At 46.9% G+C, this 27324-nt stretch overlaps 1 pseudogene; it reads left to right on the top strand.

Annotated features, from left to right (window-relative positions):
* LOC138487545 (zinc finger protein 271-like) overlaps window positions 1-27324 on the top strand; it is a 75505-nt pseudogene that overhangs the window by 16732 nt on the left and 31449 nt on the right.

Here is a 27324-nt window from a genome sequence, read left to right as displayed (position 1 = left end):
CCCAAGAGAGATCCTGGGAACCTGCTGAATATGTCCACGCTCCTCGCCTAATCAAAAGATTTCACCGAACATTTCCTGACAAGCCAAAACCCCCGGAGAAGCCCGGTTTGGAAGGGGCCTTGAGGGGGGGTACTGTCATGATCTCTGCTTCCAAAAGGTCAGGGTTTTCCCAACTCCCTTGGAAGCAGATCCATAACCCAGGTTCCGAGTGCCAACCAGTCCCAATTGGGACCTTTTGGACCCAGTGCTGGCGCCAGTGGCACCAGGCTCATAAATATGCCCAGTCCCAGCGCTGGAAGCGCCGGGCTCATAATGCTTGGGTGGACTTACCTGCAGCAGACCATGCTGCTTACTTGCCTGCCAGTTGAGCCTCTGATCCTCTTCTGTTTGGAACTACTTTTCCTGTTGGGTGGGGCAGGAGCCACTCCCTAGGTTCAGAACACTGGAACTCTTCTGGAAAGCAGGAACTCTTTTCTTACCTAGGCGTGGCTGTGGAAGGAGACACCTAAGCACTACAGGAGGCTATTTAAACCACACCCGATGGATGAATCTTGCTTTGCGTTATTCTGCATCCTCTGCAGCAGAATGCTCATCGTGTCTTCTGCATCTGATCCTGGGCCTAAGGAAAAAGGCTTACCATTCTGAATCCAGTCTTCAGCAACACCTATAAAGACAAGAAAGAACAGGTTAGCATTACGGTCTTCAGTGACAGCGCTTCACTTACCTGGTCCATCGGCTGTCACCAACGCCTCGCGCTGCATTCCGGCATCTGAAAGACAAAGGCTTACCTACTCTTCGTGCGCTCCGGAGGTCTTCGCACTGCATTCCGGCATCTGAAAGACAAAAGCTTACCAACTCTTCGCACGCTCCGGAGGCCTTCGGCGCTGCATCCCGCATCTGAAAGACAAAACAAGGTGCGTTTAAAGACATTGGGGAACTTTAATACTCACGTGCCATTACTCCTTTCCACATCTAACCCAGTGGGTATTCCAGCACCCTGCAGCCGCTCCGAACTTGTACCTGCAAAATAAAAAGACAGTTAGAGCGCATCGTGAAGCAGGCAACAAGGGCTTACTTACGTGCTTCCAGGCGCTTCTATTCATCACACGGGCTCCATCTTCAACTCACTTCAGCCCGTCATCCGCCATCGCCGGAACCCTGCAAAACAAGAGACATCATTACTAAAGACTTTTAAAGACATTAGAATTACTCGAAACTTACCGTTCGTGCAGTAAACGACGGACAGCAGTCCTCGAAGTCAAGAGGCCTGCTCCCCTTATCCAGTGAAGAAACTGGTTACAGCACCCTTCCCCGAGGCAGATGGAGAGCACGGCGTTCACTTACCTAAGGTGAGAGCGTTAACCTTTGGGGTTCTACAGGAGAAGAGAAAGGGAAGAAGAGAGAGACATTCAATAACCCAGTTCATTAATCCCATATTTTCTATCCGCAGACATCTTACCCTTCGAGTCAGACATACAGTGCACAGAGGTCCAGCCCAAAGAGCCAGCCGTGTGTTACACATTACCTTTGAAGAAACGGTATACGCCCAGTCAAGACCGGCGCCTCTACGGGAATCAGGTGAGCGTTACAGAACGCAAAGCCTACCGCAAAACTCCCGTCCAGGCGCTATGGAAACCTCGGATACCGACCAGCTAGCCCAGTTACTTGGGGAACTAAGGGCAGAAGTGCATGCAGCCCGTCAGGAAACGAACGCTCTAAGAAGGGAACTGATTATTTCCAAGGAGCGAACAGATGATCTCGCTAGACAATTGCTACAGTCACAAGCCGGACAGACCCCGTTACCCGCATCTGGGGGAAATCTTCCTTCTACATCCTCTATGAATCCAGTGCAGATCAACCTACCTGGGAATGTACCTCTGGCTCCGCCCGAACGATTTTCTGGTGACCCAAAGAGGTTTGCAGTATTTATCAATCAGTGCCGGTTGCATTTCTTATGCCGGCCAGCAGCCTTTCCAACTGACCAAGCTAAAGTAGCTTTCGTGCTTTCGTACCTTAGTGGCAATGCGGCAGACTGGTCGATCCCTCTAGTAAATCAAGATGATCCGGTCCTCCATGATTTTCAAGCTTTTCAGCTCAGTATGGAAAAACTGTTCGCAAGACATTCACAGGGGCAGGCCTTGGACAATGAGCTTCTTTCGTTGCGACAAGGTAATCAAGACCTTTTGGCTTATATTGCGTCTTTCAACAGACTGATAGTGGAAACTCAATGGCCTGAGGACAAAAGGATTACGCTGTTTTATAGAGGTCTACGTGGAGAGCTCAAAGATGTGTTAGCCCAAGGAGTGAATCCCCCACAAGATTGTTCGGACTATATAGACTTAGTCGTTCAAATAGATCACAGACTGCAGAACAGGAAGGCCGATCGTTCCAAGTTTGATGCTCGAGTATTTTCCAAACCGCCAACTCCTTCCAAAGGAGTAGACTCCGGGGAACCCATGCAAATAGGGGGCCTGAAAGGTCCTCTAACACAAAAGGAGCGGGAAAGGAGAAAACAGTTGCAATTATGCCTCTATTGCGGAAACTCAGGGCACTTTCTTCGAGACTGTCCGGTGAAACCTGCCAAGAAGGCAGTAGGAGCTGCAGTTACCAAAGTTACAAACTCTGAGCAGGGAAACGACCTCGCCCGACAAGAATAGAGGTCCTCTTGCCGAGCGTGAAAACCAGTTCCGTGACCTCGCATTTCGTGATACCTATGGTACTCATTAGCCCTGATAATCCGGATCGATTACATGCAATTGAAGCTTACGTCGACAGCGGTGACATCGGCAATTATGTGGATCATGAAATGGTTTTGAGGATGAATCTAACTCTTTGTCCCAAGGCTGTAAAGGACGTCATTACTACGGTGGATGGAACGGAGATAGCCTCCGGACCAGTAACGCATACCACTCAAGAAGTGACGCTAGTAAGTCAAGATGGACACCATGAGAAGATCGTGTTCGATGTGATCAAGGCTCCTCAGTTTCAGATTATTCTAGGAATACCTTGGTTAGAGAAACACAATCCTCTGATCGATTGGTGAGCAAGAACGGTCCAGTTTCCAGAATGTGTCTCTACTTGTCACCCTCCACCTGGTGTTGCACTGGCAGCAATTTCTTCAGAGACTCCCCAGTTACCTCCCGAATACCTATAATACCAAGATGTTTTCCGGAAGGATCAGGCTAACTCTCTACCTCCTCATAGGTCTTATGACTGCCAGATAGACCTGATACCTGGATCTACTCCTCCTTGTAGTAGAATTTATGCCCTCACCGAGCCTGAGAACCTTCACCTTCGACAATACCTGGATCAATACCTGGCAAATGGGTTTATTCGTCCTTCCAAGTCCCCTGCTTCTTCAGCTTTGTTCTTCGTTCCAAAAAAGGAAGGAGACCTTAGAACTTGTATAGATTATCGCTCCCTGAACCAGATCACCGTCAAGAATAGATATCCGTTACCTTTGATCCCTGAACTCCTGGACCAAGTCAGAAAGGCATGCATATATACAAAGCTGGATCTTAGAGGAGCCTACCACTTGGTACGAGTAAAAGAGGGCGATGAATGGAAGACGGCCTTCCGCACCAAATATGGGCTATTTGAATATCAGGTCATGCCCTTCGGACTTTGCAATGCCCCGGCCGCCTTTCAATATTTTATGAACGATGTCCTCAAAGAGCTCATAGATGTGTGTGTTGTTGTTTACATTGACGACATCCTCGTTTATTCTTCATCGGAGTCTGAACATCGGAAACACGTGAAAATGGTCCTCGAAAGATTGCGTCAACACAAACTTTTCGCTAAGTTGGAAAAATGTGTTTTCAACGTGACTGAAGTTGAATACTTGGGATTCATATTATGACCTAGCGGAGTGCGTATGGATTCAAAGAAGGTCGATGCAGTTCTCAAATGGCCATCACCATCCTCCGTAAAAGGTGTGCAAAGCATGTTAGGCTTCGCTAACTTTTACCACAGGTTTATCCCCGAATTTTCTCGAATAGTCCAGTCCATCACTGCCTTGTTAAAGAAAAACAAACGTTTTGAATGGTCTACCGAGGCGGAACAAGCTTTCCAGGATTTGAAGACTAAATTTATCTCTGCACCAATCTTAAAACACCCTCACCCCGAACTCCCCTACATCGTGGAAACTGATGCTTCAAGTCTTGCCATGGGGGCAGTTCTATCACAAAAGGACCCGGTAACCAATCAGTTGCATCCCGTGGCATTTTGGTCCCGCAAATTCTCGCCTCCTGAAATCAATTACACGATTACTGACAAGGAACTTCTGGCTTTCAAGTCTGCCTTTAAGGCTTGGCGGCATTATCTGCTGGGGGCCCGACACACCGTTAATGTGATTACGGATCACCGAAACGTGCAATATTTGAAAACCGCAAAAGCCCAATCCTCTAGACAACTCTGTTGGGCATTATTCTTTGCCGAGTTTGACTTCATAATTACCTATCGACCTGGTACAAAAAATGGTAAAGCTGATGCCCTTTCTCGGATGGGAGTGGAAGAACACTTGATCAACCCTAAACCTGTACCAATCATTCCCGAACAAAGAATTCTGGGTGTAATCACCACACAATCCATAGAGGAAGTTAAGGATAAAGCCAGGCAACTTGGAACTCCAGCAGACATACAGAATTGGCATCTGCAGGGAAAGGACTTTGCAGTAAAGGACAACTTATTGTATTTCCAAGAACGATTATACCTGCCCAGCACAGATTTACAGAAAAAAGTAATCTCTTGTTATCACGATTCTTTAATGGAAGGACATCCCGGTATGGCCAAGACCTCAGAAAAGATCAAGCGCTACTTCTGGTGGCCGTCTTGGAAAAAAGATATCAGAGACTTTATAATGTCCTGTGGAGTATGCGCCCAAAACAAGAGTCAAAAGGAAAGACCAGCAGGCCTCTTACGCCCTATTGACATCCCACCTCGCCCTTGGCATACGCTTTCTATGGACTTCATCACCGTTCTACCTCCATGCTCCGGATACAATACGATTCTAGTAATCGTGGACTTATTCTCCAAGATGGCGCATTTCATTCCGCTCAAAGGCTTGCCAACAGCAGCAACTCTGGCCTGAGAATTTCTCGAAAACATCGTCCGACTGCACGGTTTTCCTACGGTTCTAATTTCGGATCGAGGTAGTCAATTTATTTCTCATTTTTGGCGAAGTTGCTGTCGGTCGGCTCAAATTGATGTGAGACTATCGACCAGTCACCACCCTCAGACCGAAGGACAAACCGAGAGGACCAATCAAACTCTGGAACAGTATTTACGCTGCATGCTGCAACAAACTGAAAAAACTTGGAAAGACATCCTTTGGATAGCCCAATATGCCTACAATAACTCTGTCCATTCGGGAACTGGGAAAACCCTGTTTTTTCTTTTATACGGCAGTCACCATCGAACCTCGGAGTTGGATCCCCTCCAAGATCTTGAAACACCAGCAGTAGACTACCTGCATTCTACAATCACCCAAGCCTTTAAGGAAGCTGTTTCTCACCTTCAAAGGGCTAAAGAACAATACAAGAAAGGAGCGGATCAACATCGGAAGGAAGCCCCTCAATATCAAGTAGGGGATCAAGTCTGGTTATCCACCAAATATCTACCTCTAAAAGGGCCACGCACATTCAACCCAAGATACCTTGGTCCCTATTCCATCACTACCATAGTAAACCCAGTAGCGGTCAAGTTGGACTTGCCCCCGCACATGAAGATACATCCGGTCTTCCACGTCTCTCTATTAAAACCCGTGCAACCTCAAACCCGACTAACTAAATCTCCAAAACCCATCCTAGTTGATGGAGAACTCGAGTTTGAAGTCAAAAGCATTCTGGACTCCAAGATCTCCAAATCTAAACTATTTTACCTAATTGACTGGAAAAGCTACGGCCCCCAAGAGAGATCCTGGGAACCTGCTGAATATGTCCACGCTCCTCGCCTAATCAAAAGATTTCACCGAACATTTCCTGACAAGCCAAAACCCCCGGAGAAGCCCGGTTTGGGAGGGGCCTTGAGGGGGGGTACTGTCATGATCTCTGCTTCCAAAAGGTCAGGGTTTTCCCAACTCCCTTGGAAGCAGATCCATAACCCAGGTTCCGAGTGCCAACCAGTCCCAATTGGGACCTTTTGGACCCAGTCCTGGCGCCAGTGGCACCAGGCTCATAAATATGCCCAGTCCCAGCGCTGGAAGCGCCGGGCTCATAATGCTTGGGTGGACTTACCTGCAGCAGACCATGCTGCTTACTTGCCTGCCAGTTGAGCCTCTGATCCCCTTCTGTTTGGAACTACTTTTCCTGTTGGGTGGGGCTTGAGCCACTCCCTAGGTTCAGAACACTGGAACTCTTCTGGAAAGCAGGAACTCTTTTCTTACCTAGGCGTGGCTGTGGAAGGAGACACCTCAGCACTACAGGAGGCTATTTAAACCACACCCGATGGATGAATCTTGCTTTGCGTTATTCTGCATCCTCTGCAGCAGAACGCTCATCGTGTCTTCTGCATCTGATCCTGGGCCTAAGGAAAAAGGCTTACCATCCTGAATCCAGTCTTCAGCAACACCTATAAAGACAAGAAAGAACAGGTTAGCATTACGGTCTTCAGTGACAGCGCTTCACTTACCTGGTCCATCGGCTGTCACCAACGCCTCGCGCTGCATTCCGGCATCTGAAAGACAAAGGCTTACCTACTCTTCGTGCGCTCCGGAGGTCTTCGCACTGCATTCCGGCATCTGAAAGACAAAAGCTTACCAACTCTTCGCACGCTCCGGAGGCCTTCGGCGCTGCATCCCGCATCTGAAAGACAAAACAAGGTGCGTTTAAAGACATTGGGGAACTTTAATACTCACGTGCCATTACTCCTTTCCACATCTAACCCAGTGGGTATTCCGGCACCCTGCAGCCGCTCCGAACTTGTACTTGCAAAATAAAAAGACAGTTAGAGCGCATCGTGAAGCAGGCAACAAGCGCTTACTTACGTGCTTCCAGGCGCTTCTATTCATCACACGGGCTCCATCTTCAACTCACTTCAGCCCGTCATCCGCCATCACCGGAACCCTGCAAAACAAGAGACATCATTACTAAAGACTTTTAAAGACATTAGAATTACTCGAAACTTACCGTTCGTGCAGTAAACGACGGACAGCAGTCCTCTGAAGTCAAGAGGCCTGCTCCCCTTATCCAGTGAAGAAACTGGTTACAGCACCCTGCCCCAAGGCAGAAGGAGAGCACGGCGTTCACTTACCTAAGGTGAGAGCGTTAACCTTTGGGGTTCTACAGGAGAAGAGAAAGGGAAGAAGAGAGAGACATTCAATAACCCAGTTCATTAATCCCATATTTTCTATCTGCAAACATCTTACCCTTCGAGTCAGACATACAGTGCACAGAGGTCCAGCCCAAAGAGCCAGCCGTGTGTTACACATCACCTTTGAAGATACGGTATACGCCCAGTCAAGACCGGCGCCTCTACGGGAATCAGGTGAGCGTTACATTTACAATGTTTCATAACCCCGAAGGAGTGCGGACAAGTGCACCAAAATGGCAACGTTGGATGTTAAGGTTGGTACGAGTCATCGGGCAAGAGGTACACTCAGATAATATTGTGCATTCCATCATTCAAAATTACTTTCGTTTTTTCCACTTTGGATGCAAGCCAGTAAGGCAGTGTCCAGCATCAGGCCCACTAGGATAAAACTGGACATTGCACTGTGTAGGATTTTGTAATGTTTTTTTATTGGCTAGAGGAAATGCTGACCAGCAGATGGAAGTTTCAACCCCCTGTTTGTGTGTGGTGTTACAAGGCCTGTTTGGGAATTGCAATTACTGCAGGTACTTGTCTGGGTGTAGATGCCGTAAAGATTCAGACAAACTTATTTGGAAAAACTGGAGGCTGATTGAAGAAATGGAATGTGAACAACTTGAGACTGTGTGGAGAAGCTGTGTGTCTTAATAACGTGCATTATTCCCACAATAGCAGCAATGCTTTCTTATACTGGTTCCCACGTATTGGCCTCGCTGTGCTGTGCTGCATTGTTTGGACTCACTGCGTGCAAATCATTGGGCAAATAATGTGGCCATGCTTAAAATGTAATTTCCCAGCCCTGGAGCTAAGAACTGTTTTACAGTCAGTGTTGTCGGCTTCTTATCCCCATTTGAATTGCTTTGCCATTAGAGGGGGGCATTACAGGTCTTGATTCCTTTTCTGGCAGCCAAAAGTGGCAGATTATTTTTTCTTTGTAAACATATGTCTGCTCTGTCAGCTCTATTTTTCACTATTGTTCATTTTATGATGTCACCACCATCTGATGAAGAGGTCTATGGGACTTGGACAGCTAATGCATCTACCATCTCTGCACAATATTATCATTAGCTCAATAAAAGATGTCATACCTTTGAATGTGTAAAATATCTCAGAACGAATCGGAGAAGTAGTAGAACCTACACTGAATACAGCAATATCTGGCATGAAGCCTGATGCAGCCCTCCACCCAAAGAGCTTCATTTTAGTAACTACAGCACACGCTGGATTACTTTAGCTGAAGCATTAGAAGCAAGTGAAGTCCTTACACAGGGGTGCATTTTGAAATCAGGTTGTTTGAGAAAAAAGGCACTGAAAAGGAATGTCTAAGATCCAACATGGAATAGAGAATCTCCAAGCAGATCATGATGCAGTTTCATTGAAAGGGATTCGCAGTTTCAAGATTGTGCTTTATTTTCTCGCCAACCATTTAATGAAACTACCACTTGTTCTGTACTTTTGTAAACTTCAGCAGTACTTTTACGGCACTTGACATGGACATTTTTAATATCAGCCGACATGCAATGCTCCTTTGCCATGATATAAGCCCCTTTGCCTTAGCAAGTAGCCTCTTAGGAAGTTCTTTCTTTTTTAATGCTTTTTAATTTAACACCCTTAACTAATGTAATCTCAAAACTGAGGAACATACATTTTAGGAAATACAAATGTCTCTATGCATTATTCTACATGTAAATCAATGCTGTATTCTCCTCCAAGTATGTCCATTTCACTTTCCTGCTTGGTGAAGGTTTAGAAAGGTTTATTTTATTATACTTGTTGGGGATTGGACTTTGTAAAACGAGAATTAATAGTTCTGCATTAGATCTATTGATTTTTAGTTTGTACAATGATATGAAATAATACAAGTGGCCTTTGATTCTTTCAACAGAGAATGAGAAGTCGCCAGAAGGTCCATGCTGGGGAGAAGGGCTACGAGTGCATGGAACGCGATGAGCACTTTCATCACGCAGCTGAATTGAGAAGGCAACATACATCCCACACAGAGGATAGACCGTACCAGTGTACAGAGTGTAAGAAAAGCTTCAGTCGGAGCTCATATCTGTGCAGGCATCAGAAGGTTCATACTGGAGAGCGACCCTACCAGTGTACAGGGTGTGAAAAAACCTTCAGTCAGAGATCAAATCTGATCCAGCATCAGAAGATCCATACTGGGGAGAGACCATACCAATGTACAGAGTGTGAGAAATGCTTCACTCAGAGCTCAGATCTGATCCACCATCAGAAGAGCCATACAGGAGAGCGACCATTCCAGTGTGCAGCGTGTGTGAAAAGCTTCACTCGGAGCTCACATCTGATCCAGCATCAGAAGATCCATACTGGGGACCGACCATACAAGTGTACAGAGTGTGAGAAAAGCTTCACTCAAAGCTCAAATCTGTACCGGCATCAGAAGATCCATACTGGGGAGCGACCATATCAGTGTACAGAGTGTGAGAAAAGCTTCAGTCAGAGCTCAGAGCTGTACCGGCATCAGAAGAGCCATACTGGGGAGCGACCATACCGGTGTACAGAGTGTGAGAAAAGCTTCACTCAAAGCTCAAATCTGTACCAGCATCAGAAGATCCATACTGGGGAGCGGCCATACCAGTGCACAGAGTGTGATCGAGGCTTCACTCAGAGCTCAAAACTGATCCAGCATCAGAAGAGCCATACTGGAGAGCGACCATTCCAGTGTGCAGTGTGTTTGAAAAGCTTCACTCGGAGCTCACATCTGATCCTGCATCTGAAGATCCATACTGGGGAGCGACCATACCAGTGTACTGAGTGTGAGAAATGCTTTAGTCAGAGCTCAGATCTGTACCGGCATCAGAGGATCCATACTGGGGTGCGACCATACCAATGTACAGAGTGTGAGAAAAGCTTCAGTCAGAGCTCAGATCTGTACCGGCATCAGAGGATCCATACTGGGGAGCGACCATACCAGTGTACAGAGTGTGAGAAAAGCTTCAGTCACAGCTCAGAACTGTACCGGCATCAGAGGATCCATACTAGGGGGCAACCATAACAGTGTACAGAGTGTGAAAAAAGCTTCACTCAACACTCAAATATGTACCAGCATCAGAAGATCCATACTGGAGAGCAAGCATTTCAGTGTGCAGCCTGTGTGTAAAAAGTCACTCGGAGCTCACATCTGATCCTGCATCAGAATATCAATACTGGAGTGCGACCATACTTGGTTACAGAGTGTGAGAAAAGGTTCAGTCAGAGCTCAGATTTGATCCAGCATCAGATGAGCCATACTGAAGGCGACCATACCAGTGTACACAGTGTGAGAAAAGCTTCATGAATAGCTCATATCTGGTCAAGCATCAGAGGGTCCATACTCGGGAGTGACCATACCAGTGTACAGAGTGTGGGAAATGCTTCAGTAGAGCTCAGATATGTACACGGATCAGAGGATTCAGACAAGTGAACATAGTGTGAGAAAAGCTTCCCTTGTAGCTCAAGCCTATCCTTGGATCAGGGGATCGATACTAGGAAGAAGCCCCCATAAACGCATACAATGAAAGAAGCGCTTCAGTGACCCACCCATCTTTGAGTTGGAATCTCAGGGCCCATGCTGGGGAAAAGCCTCTGGTAAGCACTTTAATCCGGCATCAAACATGACATTTCACCTGAAATCCCACATGGAAGATAAACCATACTAGTTTACTGAGCCTATGAAAAGGTTTTTCTTTCAGCTCAGCCCTGAACCAGCATTGGAGGATCCATACAGTGGTGTAAAGACTGTACAAATGTACTGCGGTGTGAAAAAAGCTTCATGTACAGCTCTTATTTTACATCCCAGGGAGGATCGTACAGGGAAGAAGCCATATGGGTGTAGGGACTGAAGTCAGCAATTCAATCCGGTATCCTGTTACTACATCAGAGACATTTGACCAATGCTGTTGCAACCAGGCCACCAGATTAGGTTTATACCAGGCTTTTTTATGCATGAAAATCTTGTAAATGTGACAGCTTTTTTATTTTCCTGTGTACATTTACGCACAAGTTTAGAGCAGAGGGCAGTGCAAAGGTCAGGTTACTTCACAGAAACCAGAATTCTGCTTTTGATTTTTATCTTCATGGATTTAATTGCAAGCCATGGGCCTCTGAAAAGAGAATGTATTTCTCTGAAGCCTATCAAAAAATGAAACTGCACATTGTGATAAAATAAATGGTTTCTTTCCATTCAGCTTCTGCTGTATTGTGTGTAGATGCTCATGGAGCAAACAGAAGCACTGTACATATTTATTTTCCTAGCATTTTAGGATTGTATAATTAATAAAATGGAAAAATAAGTTGCAATTGAGAATTAATCTTTTTCTAAATAATTCTCCTTTTTTACCAGTGAAAGCAAACCATTATTGCAAAAATCTGTTTTTCAAAGTTCCTGTGCTGTGTGCATAATCATGCGCATGCAGATCATTTTTACACTTATAATTTAATTTACAGTCTGAATTATAAAACCATTGTCTAAAATGATAGTATGCATGGTCTAGTTTACATCCATTCAACCATGCAGTCAATGGGGTACATTACTATAAATGGTCAGTGGCAGCAGAGTATTTGCTCAAGGGTGAGTGATTGTCATTACACCAATCACAGGTGTTATAGCCTCTCAAATCTTCAAGACTACAACATCCCATGTTGAATTTTAGTACCACGAGATGTTCAAAAATTCCCTCTCAGACCATAATCTCTCCAAGTTGTGAGCTACTCCAAAGGCGTACTGACTGTCAGTATAAATATGTACTCCAAGTGCCTGGGATATCTCACACGCTCTAGTCAAAGCCTTTATTTCTGCAGCTTGGGCAGAATTGTGAGGAATTCTCCTGCTTTCAATAACTGTGTCTAAGGTGGTAATTGCATAAGCGGTGGTAGAAGTGCCATCTGGGAGTTTGAAACATGAACCATCACAAAAAAATGTCCCCATTAGGGGATGGCAAGGGTGTGCCACTTAAATCAATCCTCCCCTTGGTGAGAGATACCACTCTGGTGCATCACTCTGAATTATACACTTGACACAGGAGATATAATGTTAATGCATTTAATATGACCCCCTATCTTCTGAGGGTTCTTGTTCTCTTTAAACAAGCTTAAAGCAAAAGCAGATATAACATAACATAACATCACACCTACGAACAAGATTGTCATGTGGGCAAAGGGCATGTTTGAATATGTAAATAATAGAACAAGTGTTGGTTTTAGTTTAAATGCATGGGTAACCTTTACCTCTTATTAAGCTATGCTACACGATACTATACTATACTCCATCAGTCTCCATGCATACAGCAAGCTTCCACTTGTCAGTCACGTTTAGAGCGGCTTCAAATGAAACAGCTCCTTCTTGGTTTGACGAGTTCTGCTTTGCTGGGACTGGCTGTCTCGCTCCTATGCTGCTCTGTACTTCTCCCCAGCCCCTCTGGCTTGAATGGACTGGCAAGTCTGCTGGGCTTCCTGCTTTCCCTCCTTTTCTCATCCTTGTGCTGGTATATATATCTATCAAGTAACATGGCAGCCCTGCATGTGTGAGTTTGTCATGTCTGCTGTTTGGAACAGTGAGGGAGCTAGAGTATTACTGTTTTCGTTCGAGGTAGAACTCCTATGTAAAACTACATTAGATGGGTTCTTGCACATTAAAGTGAGATCTCTGTACCCGTTTAGTAAATTCCTTCACTGTACTCTATGGCATGTGTGAAGTTCTGCAACATTACACATTGTATGCTTCTTCAGGCTTTATTAGTTGAATGTCTGTTGTCAAGGGACATCTTTCTGACTTGTTGCCCAGTGTTTTCCATGTTACCCTATGGGCCTTGACCTAGTGAATGTGCAAGATCCTTCTGTTCGTGTCTGTCAATTTCCTGTTCTTGAATCCTTAGTAGATATAACACTTAACTGTGTGAGGTTAAAAGACTGTTCTCAGATAATGCCTAATATTGTGAAGTCAAACGGGCTGCTAGCTGACATTTGTGGTCGTCCAATCTGCCAGAACAGGAAAGCACCATTTCCTGGTCATCGACTGATTTTGCAGAGCCTACGAACACTTGTTCAGCAAGTGTCGCACACGGTATATGCATCATTACATTTCTATGTTAAAAGTGTGGTGTATGTTTAAAGAACACCTTTCATGGCTAAGATATGAAAAGCTGTCTTGGATTATTCTGAGTTCATGCCATCGGTATGCAAACCTTTTCATGACAGAACGTGAGGAGCGATTTTATAATCATTCCAGAGACCACTAATATATGTGTTACATCAGTGACATCCTCTTGATTTGGAGAGAAGGGGAAGTTTCCCTTAAACAGTTCCATGAATCTCTAAGTGGCTTCCACCACAGTATTCATTTCACCATGGAATACTCCAAGAAGATCATACACTTCCTGCAGACCACTACTTCTGCTGGAAGGGACGGGACCTTGAAACAGGTGTATACAGGAAGCCAAGAGACAGACCGGAACAAAAACCTGCACAGGGCAAGTTTCCATTAAAGCCACACAAAATAATCTATTGCATAAAGTCAGGCCAGCTGATGCCAAGGTATTTGCTCCAACAGGAAGACGAGAGGCAATCATCTACAGAGACAAAGTGTCAGGAAATGTGATGTGACATTGGCAATACCCGGAGATTATCTGCTGCAGAACAGAAACGGAAACTGCCAACAGAATACCCTTGTTGTCATCACCCAGCACTAACACAACTGAATAGAATTAAGGACATACAATAAATATTTAACATGGACATGAATCTGAGGGACATTTTCAAGGAAACGCCCTCAATTGCAAACAAGTAGCCCAAACATCGAGCACTGTGCCTCACGAGAAGTGTATTCTACCAGATCCAGAACAAATAAGACTGGTAATGCTCCTGTGCAATGTTAGAAGATGTAATATCTGACAACAAATGTACACTTGATCAGCCGTAACAACCCTGAAGACCCAGACAGTACAGATACAAGGGGCATACAATTGCAAACTGTTAGGCAGAATCCTTTGCAGTTCCCTTGGGGATCACTGCAAAAAGATTAAGACTACAGGAGTAAGCAGTAAACCCAATTGGTTGTAGTCTGCACCACCCAGATTTACCTGGTAGCTGAGGCTGAGCAGTCAGACTTCTCTCAAGAAGAGTCAGGCAGTATATAGAGAATACACAATAGGGCTAAAAACACAGTAGAGCAAACAAACACTGACCAGAGCTTTGTATCAAAAGTATATAATTATTTATTTTAAACACACTTTAGGCAATACACTAGCCCTCTCAAACAAAAGCAGTTTAAAACACAGTCAGATAAAGTATACACACCTCCCTTAATAACTATTAGACAAGTCAGAGTTAAAACACCACTATTTGTTAAGACAGATGTGAGCGCCTAACTTAGATGGCACTCCAATAGTTTGGTTAAAGGGAGAGAAAAACACAGAGCATAGAAATAAAACAGTTCCCAACACTTTTGGAAGTTCAGAGCAAGGGAAGAAAGGCAGGATATACTGTAGAGCCAAAGTTCATAGGCCAGGCCCACTTTAAATGGAGCAAGGCAAAATGTGCCCAGGATCACACGGTTTAAAATGCACTAAAAGTCTTTACAGATTGTTCAAAAGAGGTTGGAGTTATTCAAGAAGAATAGTTAGAAGGTCTGGAGCCAACCCAGTGTAGAAAGCCAAGGATTTAAGGGTCACCTATAGCAATCTGTAGAAAGGGAGGCCAGGCAGGACTCAGTACCTTAAAGAGAGAGGAAGCTCCAGCGGTGGCAGTTGTTCCTGGCAGTGGTTGCAGTTCATTGTTCCGACCAGGGGAAAAGAGGATCACATCGAGGAGGAAACTTGGAGTCGTTGCACTGCACAGGGATGAAACCAGCCGCAGAGTTCTCGATTAAAAGGTGCACTCCTTTTATTCGCGGTCAAAGTGTTGAAGCTTGGCTTTCCGGCAGTTGGGGTGCTTGGTACGGGCGATTCGACCAAAAGACATCTTTGGAAGGCGAAAAGGGCAAACTGGTTGGTCCCACCAGCTCAAAGGAAGAAGACTCTTTCAGTTGAAGATCTCCTCTTGTCGTTGGGAAAGTGGTGAGTTTGTTGCAGCAGGGCTTCACCGGTGGTGTCGTCGTTTGCAGATGGCTCAGCTTCTTCCCTCTTCGGATTCTTAGGTCTTGTGGCGACTTCTGAAGTTCCAGTCCCAAAGGCCCTGCTTTTATGCAGAAAAACCCCCATTCATCAGCCTAGCTGTCAATCACACATGCTAAGTCGTGAGCGGGGCGGCTCACCACTGGGCCAATCAGAGTAGAGTGCGACTTGGGTTGCCGAGGCAACGCAGTCCAGGGTGCCTATTCCCCCTCCACCCCTCCTGTGGAACTCAGACAGAGTGCCACCATTTGGATGGCTTCTGTGGAGAAGCCCGCCAAAATAGTGGAACAAAGGGCTCGACCTTGGTCAGTTACAGAGACGGACACAAATGCCATTTTGAGACCGAGTTCTGGCAAAAATACCCAACCGGGGATTTAATATTAAATAAATAAACCAGCAGTATCTTTAAAATTGCACCAAAAAGTGGTGCGTTTAAAACCAATGGGGAAAATCGTGGTAACCACTGCCACCAGCCAGAAATTCAACAAGGAGGGACTGGACAGTGCCCCCTTGAAAAGAGACCCAGGGGCAAGTATATTAACCCCTTCCAGTACTTCCACAATATGATGGTTTTACTGGTTCTGTTCACAATTTAAGACTAGTAAAGTCAATGGTGACTTTACATGCCCTTTGAGACAGTAGTCAGTCCCAGGGTGTTAAGACGGATTTCTGAACTCTGTCCGGGAGGGGCAGAGGTTCAGAAGGCCAGCCTAGTTTCTTTGAACAGGGTAACCTCTGGACAAGCCAGACCAATCAGGGTAGCGATGGCGGCGGTCAAGACTAAGGGCCTCATTACACGGAAGGCGGTAAGGGTTAACGGTCACCGGTAATGGTACCGGTGACCGTTAACCCTTACCGCCTTACTACGAGGTCCCTTTGCGGGTTGGTACTTTAACGCCTGCTTTTTAGCAGGCGTTAAAAACCAACTTGCAAAGGGACCAGGTTGCTAATTACGGTACCGCAATTTGCGGTACCGTAATTAGCACCTTCCCCATTCCCATTATGCCCTATGGGGCAAAAATGGGAATGAGGAAGGGCAATGGGGGAAGGGGGAATTACCGCCCCACCAACCTTGGAATAGGGCGGTAATTCCCCTTTCCTCCAAGGCGGTGCCGGTATTTTACCGGCATGGACCAAGGTGCTAATAGCACCTTGGTCCACCGCCTACCGTGTAATGAGGCCCTAAGTCTCAATGAAAGCCCACAATGAGCCCACACAACAAGGACACTTACAAATTACTCCAAGCAGGTGTTATATTAAAAATATAGACACATTTATTACAAGGCCTCTGTAACATTGACCATAGTAAAGAATCACGGCAAAACTCAAGTAAACCAACACATCACACTCAATACAATATATATACAAGACCAAAGGGTCTAAAGCGTTAGAAGCACGAAATATGTAAACCACCTAGATGGGGAGGAAAACAGGCAGTGCAAATAATCATTAGACCCATTTCGCCATCAGAGGACACCTAACTAGAAGGAAGTCTGAGCCCTACGAAGAGTGGAGCCTTGTGCTCAAAAGTACCTGCACACGCTGGTGCCAACTGGCCAAGGAGAGTCTCTTCAAGGAAAACAGGCAGTTCGGAGAGGTGAACAAACGAGGGAGAACAGATTGAATACAGCAAGGAAAAGCTACAGGCTACTGCAGGAGGGCAACCGGTTCCTAGCTTTGCTACTCACCGGTCCCCGATGCAGGCAGACCCAGGCTTCTCTGCATCATTTTCAGGGCTGGCAGGTTCGGAAACGAGCAGGGGACGTCTCGGCGTCGTGTAGATTCCACGGCAGCAGAAGTTAGAGATGAGGATGCCCCAAAAGTAGCGAACCTGCACAGATTGTTACCACAGCAGGGCAACGCGGTGGCCGTGTGTATTTCAGCCCAATGTACACTCCTCACTTCAGACCTGTGAATGCCAAGTGTACGAATCGTGTGAGAGTGTCGGGGACTCGAAATACAGCAGAAGCCTGACGGCGGTGACAGAGCAAGGCTCCTGGGTAGGCTGGTCAGTCCACTGGATGGCCCGGGGACACTTCCGAAGGCTTACTTGCAGGAAATGATGAAGATGCCGAGAATAGTTGTTCCCACTATTCCAAAGGGTCGAAGTACCAGTACAGGCCTTCTCGTTCGATCAGAGGCAGAATGGTCTCACAGGGCGGCAGCAGTGCAGAGGAGCAGTCTTTCAGCGGGTCACCAGCGATTCCTCGGTTCAGCCTCTTAGTTGCAGGATACTTGGCTCCTTATCCTTTGTTCGTGAGAACTCAGGAGATCGACATGGTAGTGGTGTTTCCAGCCTCCTCTTATCCAGATTTCCCTTCGACCCAAAATGGAGGGGACCCAATAGGAGATCTGCTCATAAAACATTCACACCATACGTGGACCTATCACGGACCACTGTGGTCCTAGGCATTCAAGACACACTAGACTCTCTGGCACACCCAGGATGTGTATTGGGAACAGACAAACCAGCCCACATCCTGGAGGCTCACACCAGGCCTGTAGAAGCCAGCAAAAGCATCTGTGTTTCGCGGGAAAGTACATGCCCAAATAAGGAAGGCCCCGGGTCGGCTCGACGTGGAGAAGGTGAAGGGGGCAAGACGGTCAGCGGGCAGGACAAAGAACCTCGTGGTCTGGCCATTTTGGAAGCCAGGCCACCGTTTTGGGCTAAGCACGAGAAACGCGCTTAAAACACCAAAAGGAGCTCAAAAACACAAGAAACGATCGCTGCCACCAGTCCCGTCCATGATACACTTGCACCGTTCGTTAGCAATCCAATGAGAGTTTCTAGGGCCTGTAGAGTGACTAGAGACCCGAGAGAGCAGTAACTTAGCTTACAGTGCCCTCTCGTGTCATGTTGCGCGAAAGCTGCAACATGAGAAAAAGAACTACGGAAAACGACGTTTCCCGGCAGAAGTGAGCGAAAAGTCTAGATCAGGGTGTAAAACAACAGCAAAAAGTTTAGGGGTTGCCACATGGAAGGAAAATTACTTACAATTAAGAAATCTTTCCTAACACTCGCCCTTCCCAGACTATGGACAGGGGGAACTAATCCACCCCTGGATGAGTCTCTTGTTCAGGTCGGTTAAACATTCTGGACAACCCATCAGCATTGCTATGTTGGACACCTGGCCTATGCTCAATAGTGAAGTCAAAGCCTTGGAGACTTATGGACCACCTCAGCAACTTTGGATTCTCTCCCTTCATGTTCATCAGCCACTTTAAGGGCTTATGGTCAGTTTGCACAGTGAAGTGAGTCCCATAGAGGTAGGGCCTCAGCTTCCGTAGGGCCCACACAACAGAGAAACATTCTTTCTCTACCGTGGACCATCTGAGCTCTCTGCCCTTAAGCTGGCGAGTAATAAAACCAATAGGGTGTTCCTTACCCTTCTCATCTACTTGCGATAGTACAGCTCCTATCCCAGTGTCAGAGGCGTCTGTCTGCACAATAAAAGGTCTTTGATAATCAGGGGCCCTTAGTACAGGGACCAGGCACAAGGAGTCTTTTAAGCCATTGAAGGCCTTCTCACACTCGTCGGTCCAAGTTACCTTCTTGGGTTTCTTCAGAGTGGTGAGGGCAGTCATAGGGGCAGCTATGGTACCGTAGTCTGCCATGAAATTGCGATAATACCCCGTGAGTCCTAAGAATGCTCTCACTTGGGTCTGTGTAGTGGGGGTAGGCCAGTCTTGTACTGCTTGTACTTTACTGGATAGAGGCTGTATCCTCCCTCCACCTACTTCATGTCCAAGTTAAACCACGGATCCTTGTCCAATCTGGCATTTGCTGGCCTTTACGGTCAAGTGTGCTTTCTGAAGAGCCTGTAGCACAATCCCGAGGTGTTTCACATGGTCTTCCCAGGTGGCACTGAAAACTGCTATATCATCCAGATATGCAAGGCAGAATTCGTCCAACCCATTCAACACACGATTCACAAGCCGTTGGAAAGTGGCAGGTGCATTCTTCAAACCGAACGCCATTACCCTGAACTGGTAAAGACCGTCTGGAGTGGAAAATGCTGTCTTCTTCTTGGCATGTTCTGCTAAAGCTATTTGCCAATAGCCCGCAGTGAGGTCAAACGTGCTGAGGTACTTGGAAGCACCCAAGGTGTCTACCAACTCATCTGTTCGAGGCACGGGGTGTGCATCTGTCTTGGTGACAGCATTCAGAACCCTGTAATCCACGCAGAACCTCAATTCAGAAGTGCCTGCTTTTGGAACCAAAACCACAGGGCTGGACCAAGGACTACTAGAGGGTTCAATCACCCCAAGGTCTAACATTTTGTTGACCTCAGTCTTGATGCAAGACCATACTTTGTCTGACATCCTGTATCCCCTACTTTTGGTAGGTACACTGTCTCCTGTGTCTATGTTATGTTGGCACCAAGGGGTCAAACCAGGCGACTGCGAAAACAGGGGGGAAAACTGCCTAAGCAAACTTTTCACCTCTGCCTGTGGATCAGAAGTCAGGTGAGGGGCCACTCGGACACTCTCGAAGGAGCTATCTGAAGGACCGCTGTGGAACAGGTCAGGGAGAGGTTCAGACTCCTCTTCCTCGACATCTGAAGCCAACAACAGCACTGCGATTTCAACTCTTGGGATGAAAGCCTTCAGCCTATTCACATGCAACACTTTTGGAGCCTGTCCAGGCCTTCCAAGGTCCACTAAATAGTTAACCTCACCCAGGGGCTCCACCACTGGGGCGCGTTGGTATCCAGTTACTTCACTGGATTTTCGGATTGGTGAGAACCAAACTTGCTTGGCTTCCAGGTAAGTTTTTGATAAGAGGTTCCCCTTGTGTCCATGCATTAATGTACTAATGCTAGTGTCTTTTTCCCCATAGGGGCCGGGGTACGGAATGCTGGGGAACAGGCACCGACCAGAGATGAGAGGTGAAATCCTTGTAGAAATCAGGTAAGTCTTTAATGAGCGTTTTTTGGTAATGTCTTTTCATTCGCTCATTAACACTGATGTCTCTTTTTCCCCTTAGGGGCCGGGGTCCGGAAATGCCAGGATGCGGTGCGGACCCGAAATGGAGAGGGAATGAATCAGCAGGTAAGTCTTAACATGGAGATTTAGCTTTCCTTATTCCCTTCTCTCTCTCACCTTTTGTTCTGGTCTTTTTCTCCCTAGGCGCTGGGGCGTGACTGCGAATCCGGATGATCGCTGCTGAACATGGAGGTGCCCTGTAAAGGTGAGTGGAATGCGGCGCTGCAGCGATCGACGCGATGAGCTTTTAAATAAAAGTCTTCCTTTTCAGGATTGTCGGCGAGATGTCTCTGGGATGCGATTTAGCAGGTAAGGACTTTTCCTTCTGTTCTCTTCTTCTCTTCCTTTGCAGGTGATTCAGGATGCTGGCAGGCGTGGCAGAAGTCAGGCTGCAGGAGCAGACACAGTGAGCGTCCAGCTGCTAGATGCAGAACAACGCAAAGCACGTGTGGCTGTTCGCGTGGGGTTTAAATAGCCTTGGAAGAAGTTCCAGGTATGTATCCTTCCTCCAATCAGGTATGTATCCTTCCCCGACCACGCCCGGGTGGTAAATTAGTCCCACAGGTAAAGTAGTTCCTTTCAGGCCTCAAGCAGCATGGTCTGCATCAGGTAAGTGCACCCAAGCACTCCCATAATGAGCCTGGCGCCATAGGCGCCAGGACTGATGTTTTTTATGAGCCTGGCGCCATAGGCGCCAGGACACTGTCCAAAGGGCCCCTATATGGGGTTGCTGGGTCCTTCCTTGGGGACTGGATGTCCGCTTTCGGGGACGCAGGGCTTGAACCGGCTCCCCGGGAGCGGGCATCATGACAGCACTCCCCCCCCAAGGCCCCTCCCAAGGTTGTTCCCTCCGGGGGTTTTGGTTTGTCTGGGAAGAGTCGGTGGAATTTCCTGACTAATCGAGGTGCATGCACATGGTCGCTGGGTTCCCACGACCTCTCCTGAGGTCCGTACCCCTTCCAATCAATTAGGTAGAACAGTTTTGACCTAAACATTTTTGAGTCTAAAATGTTCTTCACTTCGAATTCGGGCTCCCCATCTATTAGAATAGGTTCTGGAGGTTTGAGTAGTTGGGTTCCGGGTACCACTGTTTTCAGAAGTGACACATGAAAAACAGGGTGAATTCGCATACTAGCTGGTAAATCAAGTTTAACAGCCACTGGGTTAATTATTGCCGTAATAGAATAAGGTCCCAGATATTTTGGGATAAAAGTTTGAGGCCCTTTGAGTGGTAAATGTCTGCTAGCTAACCACACTTGATCCCCAATCTGATACGGAGGTGCTTCACTCCGATGTAAATCAGCATTCTCCTTGTATTTTCTCTTGGCTTGTTGTATATGTGTAGTTGCCTCTTTAAAGGCTTGGGTAATTGTAGAATGCAGATGTTCTACTGCAGGCATTCCGAGGTTCTGAGGTGAGTCAAGGTTTGAGGTTCGAGGGTGATGCCCAAACAAAGTATAAAAAGGACTGTGGCCAGTTCCAGAGTGTACCGAATTATTATATGCGTATTCGGCTATCCAAAGAATGTCTTTCCAGTTGCTTTCAGATTGCTGTAACATACACCGTAAGTACTGCTCAAGGGTCTGATTTGTCCTCTCGGTCTGACCATCGGTCTGAGGGTGGTGACTGGTCGATAATCTTACGTCGATCTGCGCCATTTGACAACATTTGCACCAGAAGTGGGAAATGAATTGGCTTCCCCAGTCCGAGATTAGTATAGATGGGAAATCATGTAGCCGAACAATATTTTCGAGGAATTCTTTGGCTAGGACAGAAGTTGAAGGTAAACCTTTCAAAGGAATGAAGTGGGCCATTTTGGAAAACAAATCCACAATTACCAGAATAGTATTGTACCCCGAACAAGGAGGCAGGTCCGTAATAAAATCCATTGATAGGGTGTGCCAGGGTGCTGGCGGTATGTCTAGAGTTTGAAGGAGACCGGCTGGTCTTTTCTTTTGACTTTTATTTTGGGCGCAAACACCACAGGACATCACAAAAGATTTAACATCTTTTCGCCAAGAGGGCCACCAAAATTGTCGTTTCACCTTTTCCTCTGTCTTGGCAATACCGGGGTGTCCCTCTATTAATGTATCATGATAACTGGAAATAACTAGTTCATGTAATTCCTTATGTGGCAGGAATAAGCGTCCTTGGAAATAAGGTAAACCATTATCTATGGTAAAGTCTGATCCCTTTTGTATCCAATCCTGTAAGGTTGTAGGATCCAGGAGTTGTTTCACTCTGGCTTGAATGTCTTCAAGCGTCTGTAATGAAGTCATGCCTAGAATCCTCTGTTCGGGAATTATTGGTACTGGTTCTGAGTTTGTATCAGATTCTCCCATTCCAATTCGGGATAACGCGTCTGCTTTTCCATTCTTGCAGCCAGGTCGATAGGTAATCACAAAATCAAATTCAGCGAAAAACAAAGCCCATCGGAGCTGCCGTGATGACTGAGCCTTGGCGGTTTTCAAATACTGTAAATTCCGGTGATCAGTGATCACTGTGATGGTATGTCAAGCGCCAAGCAGATAATGCCACCAGGCTTTAAAAGCAGACTTAATGGCTAACAGTTCTTTGTCCGTGATTGCATAATTAACCTCGGGTGCCGAGAATTTTCTGGACCAAAATGCTACGGGATGCAGTTGGTTGGTTTCGGGATCTCTTTGGGACAGGACAGCTCCCATGGCTAGGCTGGATGCGTCAGTCTCGACGACATAAGGGAGATCTGGACGCGGGTGTTTCAATATAGGTGCAGAGGTAAACTTAGCTTTTAAATCCTGAAAGGCCTGCTCGGCTTCTTCAGACCATTCAAAACGTTTATTTTTCCTCAAGAGTGCAGTAATGGGTTGTACGACGCATGAAAATTCCGGGATAAACCTGCGATAGAAATTGGCAAAGTCGAGCATGCTTTGAACCCCTTTTACAGAGCTAGGTGATGGCCATTTGAGGATGGCATCCACTTTTCTTGAGTCCATTCGGACTCCTTTGGGTGTCAGGATGAAACCTAGAAACTCGACTTCTGTGGTATGGAAAACACATTTCTCCAATTTAGCAAATAGTTTGTGTTGGCGCAGTTTTTCAAGTACTGCCCTCACGTGTTTTCTGTGATCAGATTCCGAAGAGGAGTACACCAGAATGTCATCGATATATACGACAACACAAACATCGATGAGTTCCCGAAGGACATCATTCATGAAGTATTGGAAGGCAGCCGGCGCGTTACACAATCCGAAAGGCATCACCTGGTACTCGAATAATCCGTATTTAGTACGGAAGGCAGTTTTCCATTCTTCGCCTTCTTTTACTCGTACCAGATGATAAGCCCCCTGGAGATCTAACTTGGTGTATAAGCAAGCGTCCTTCACCTGGTCAAGGAGTTCAGGGATCAGAGGCAGAGGATAACGGTTTTTAACCGTTATCTGGTTCAATGCGCGGTAATCGATACAAGTTCTAAGGTCGCCTTCTTTTTTGGGCACGAAGAACAAAGCCGAGGATGCCGGGGACTTTGACGGGCAAATAAAACCATTAGCTAGGTATTGATCCAAATATTGTCTCAAATGCAGATTCTCAGGTTCAGTAAGGGCATAAATCCTGCTACAAGGGGGTTGTGCACCGGGCACCAGATCGATTTGGCACTCATACGATCTGTGAGGAGGTAACGTGTTGGCCTGTTCCTTTTGGAAGACGTCCTGAAAGTCTTGGTATTCCGGAGGAAGTTGCATGGAGGCTGAGGTTACAGATGCTAGATTAATCTTCAGGTTTTCTGGGTAGCAGGTTTGTGTACAATCCGGGAAGGTTATTCTCTTAGCTCGCCAATCAATTTGAGGATTATGTGTCTCTAACCAAGGGATTCCAAGAATAACCTGAAACTGTGGAGCCTTGATTACATCAAACGCAACACCCTCCCGATGGCCGTTGGGACCAATAACAGTCACCTCAGTAGTGGAATGTGTTACCGGTCCAGAGGCAATTTCAGTTCCATCGACTGTGGTGATGACATCTTTGCTGGTTTTAGGACGGAGAGGGAGGTTAATCCTAGAGACCAATTCACGATCCACATAGTTTCCGATAGCCCCACTATCGATGTATGCCTTTATTGCATGCAACCGCTTAGGCTGTTCTGGATCTATGAGAACCATTGGCACAATGAAATGCAAGGTCTGAGAGTTAGTTTTCAAGCTCGGCAAGCGGACCCCTACACTTGTCGGGCGGAGTCATTTCCCGAAACAGAGTCTTCATGGTTTTTATCAGCGGCTCCTACCGCCTTTCGGGGCGGTTTTGCCGGGCAATCTCGTAGAAAGTGTCCAGAATTCCCACAATAAAGACATCATTTTAACTGCTGCCTCCTTTCACATTCCTTTTGAGTTAAGGGTCCTTTAACCCCTCCAATTTGCATAGGCTCAGAGACATCAACTCCCTTGGGATTAGCATGGGTCTTGACCAACACCCGGGTCTCAAACCTGGACCGATCTGCTTTTCTGTTTTGAAGTCTGTGATCCAATTGGACCACTAAGTCTATATACTCTGTGCATTCTTGGGGCGGATTTACAACTTGGGCCAAGACATCTTTAAGTTCTCCGCGTAGGCCTCGATAAAACAACGTGACTCTTTTATTCTCTGGCAATCCCGTTTCCACAATTAGTCTATTAAAGGTTGCAATATAGGATAGGAGGTACTGATTGCCCTGTCGCAGGGATAGAAGTTCGTCATCCAGAGCCTGCCCCTGAGAGTGTCGAGCAAATAACCTTTCCATGCTTGCTTGAAACCTTTGAAAATCACGGAGAATCGGGTCATCTTGAGTAACCAGTGGAACTGACCAATCGGCAGCGCAGCCACTGAGATATGATAATACAAAGGCTACCTTGGTCTGATCATTAGGGAAGGCCCCAGGTCTGCATAGGAAGTGCAAACGACACTGATTCATGAATACGGCGAATCATTTGGGGTCTCCAGCAAAGCGTTCGGGTGGGGCCAGCGGCATGTTTCCAGGTAGATTAATCTGCACAGGGTTACTGGAAACCACAAGAGCAGGGTTCCCTCCGGAACCGGGTAGAGGAGTTTGCCCAGCTTGACCTTGCAAAAGCTGTCTGGCCAGGTCATCAGTTCTTTCCTTTGATATTATTAATTCCCTCCTGAGGGCATTAGTCTCTTGACGAGCGGCATGTACTTCGGCCCGTAATTCCCCCAGTAATTGGGCCAACTGATCAGTCTCAGAACTTTCCATAGCGTCTTGGTGGGAATTTGTAGGAAGGCTTCGCGTTCTGTAACGCTCACCTGACTCCCACGGAGGCGATGGCCTGGTTCGCGCTGCTGTGACCTCTTCTAAGGTGATGCGCAAGGTTCGGAAGACGGACTGGACCGGGCCCCCAAATCTGGCTTGTCTGGCTCGCAGAAGTATCCTTCTGTAGGCAAAAATAGGGGATTAACTGTCTGCGGGGTAATGCAATCGGCTTCCCACTTTCCCCTCTCACCCTCCTCGAAACCCTTCTGTGATTCCTCGTAGCGTCTCACCTTAGGGTTTGGAAGGACGAGCTCTCCATCCTGCTTCTGATGCAGGGGCGTGTTGGTATCCAGTTACTTCACTGGATTTTCGGATTGGTGAGAACCAAACTTGCTTGGCTTCCAGGTAAGTTTTTGATAAGAGGTTCCCCTTGTGTCCATGCATTAATGTACTAATGCTAGTGTCTTTTTCCCCATAGGGGCTGGGGTAAGGAATGCCGGGGAACAGGCACCGACCCGAGATGAGAGGTGAAATCCTTGTAGAAATCAGGTAAGTCTTTAATGAGCATTTTATGGTAATGTCTTTTCATTCGCTCATTAACACTGATGTCTCTTTTTCCCCTTGGGGGCCGGGGTCCGGAAATGCCAGGATGCGGCGCGGACCCGAAATGAAGAGGGAATGAATCAACAGGTAAGTCTTAACATGGAGATTTAGCTTTCCTTATTCCCTTCTCTCTCTCACCTTTTGTTCTGGTCTTTTTCTCCCTAGGCGCTGGGGCGTGACTGCGAATCCGGATGATCGCTGCTGAACATGGAGGCGCCCTGTAAAGGTGAGTTGAATGCAGCGCTGCAGCGATCGACGTGATGAGCTTTTAAATAAAAGTCTTCCTTTTCAGGATTGTCGGCGAGATGTCTCCTTGATGCGGTTTTAGCAGGTAAGGACTTTTCCTTCTTCTGTTCTCTTCTTCTCTTCCTTTGCAGGTGATTCAGGATGCTGGCAGGCGTGGCAGAAGTCAGGATGCAGGAGCAGATACGGTGAGCGTCCAGCTGATAGATGCAGAACATTGCGAAGCACGTGTGCCTGTTCGGGTGGGGTTTAAATAGCCTTGGAAGAAGTTCCAGGTATGTATCCTTCCTCCAATCAGGAATGTATCCTTCCCCGACCACGCCCGGATGGTAAATTAGTCCCACAGGTAAAGTAGTTCCTTTCAGGCCTCAAGGAGGCTGGGATCCTGCAGCATGGTCTGCATCAGGTAAGTGCACCCAAGCACTCCCATAATGAGCCTGGCGCCTATGGCGCTAGGACAGATGTTTTTTATGAGCCTGGCGCCATAGGCGCCAGGACACTGTCCAAAGGGCCCCTATATGGGGTTGCTGGGTCCTTCCTTGGGGACTGGATGTCCGCTTTCGGGGACGCAGGGCTTGAACCGGCTCCCCGGGAGCGGGCATCATGACAATACCAAGGTGACCAGCAAGGGGCACTTCATGCGCCAGCTGCAGGAGGAAGGGTCTTACAGCAAGGGGAACCACCAACCTCCTATGGTCTCCTTCTGTAGACTCTGTGGGCTCACTATACAGGAGTCCACCTTCCCAGTAAATCCTATTCTTGAGGTTCACCCTCAAGCTGGGAGCAGGCCTGTCTCCTTAGGCCTTCCAGAGATGGGCACTCACGTTGGCCCTTACTGAACTCTTCCCGGTC

The sequence above is a fragment of the Ambystoma mexicanum genome, chromosome 9 (assembly GCF_040938575.1).
Source record: "Ambystoma mexicanum isolate Mex_15411 chromosome 9, UKY_AmexF1_1, whole genome shotgun sequence".
NCBI classification, from domain to species: Eukaryota; Metazoa; Chordata; class Amphibia; order Caudata; family Ambystomatidae; genus Ambystoma; species Ambystoma mexicanum.
Note: the sequence above shows the minus strand (reverse complement) of the source record. Positions and strands in the feature narration are given on the sequence as shown.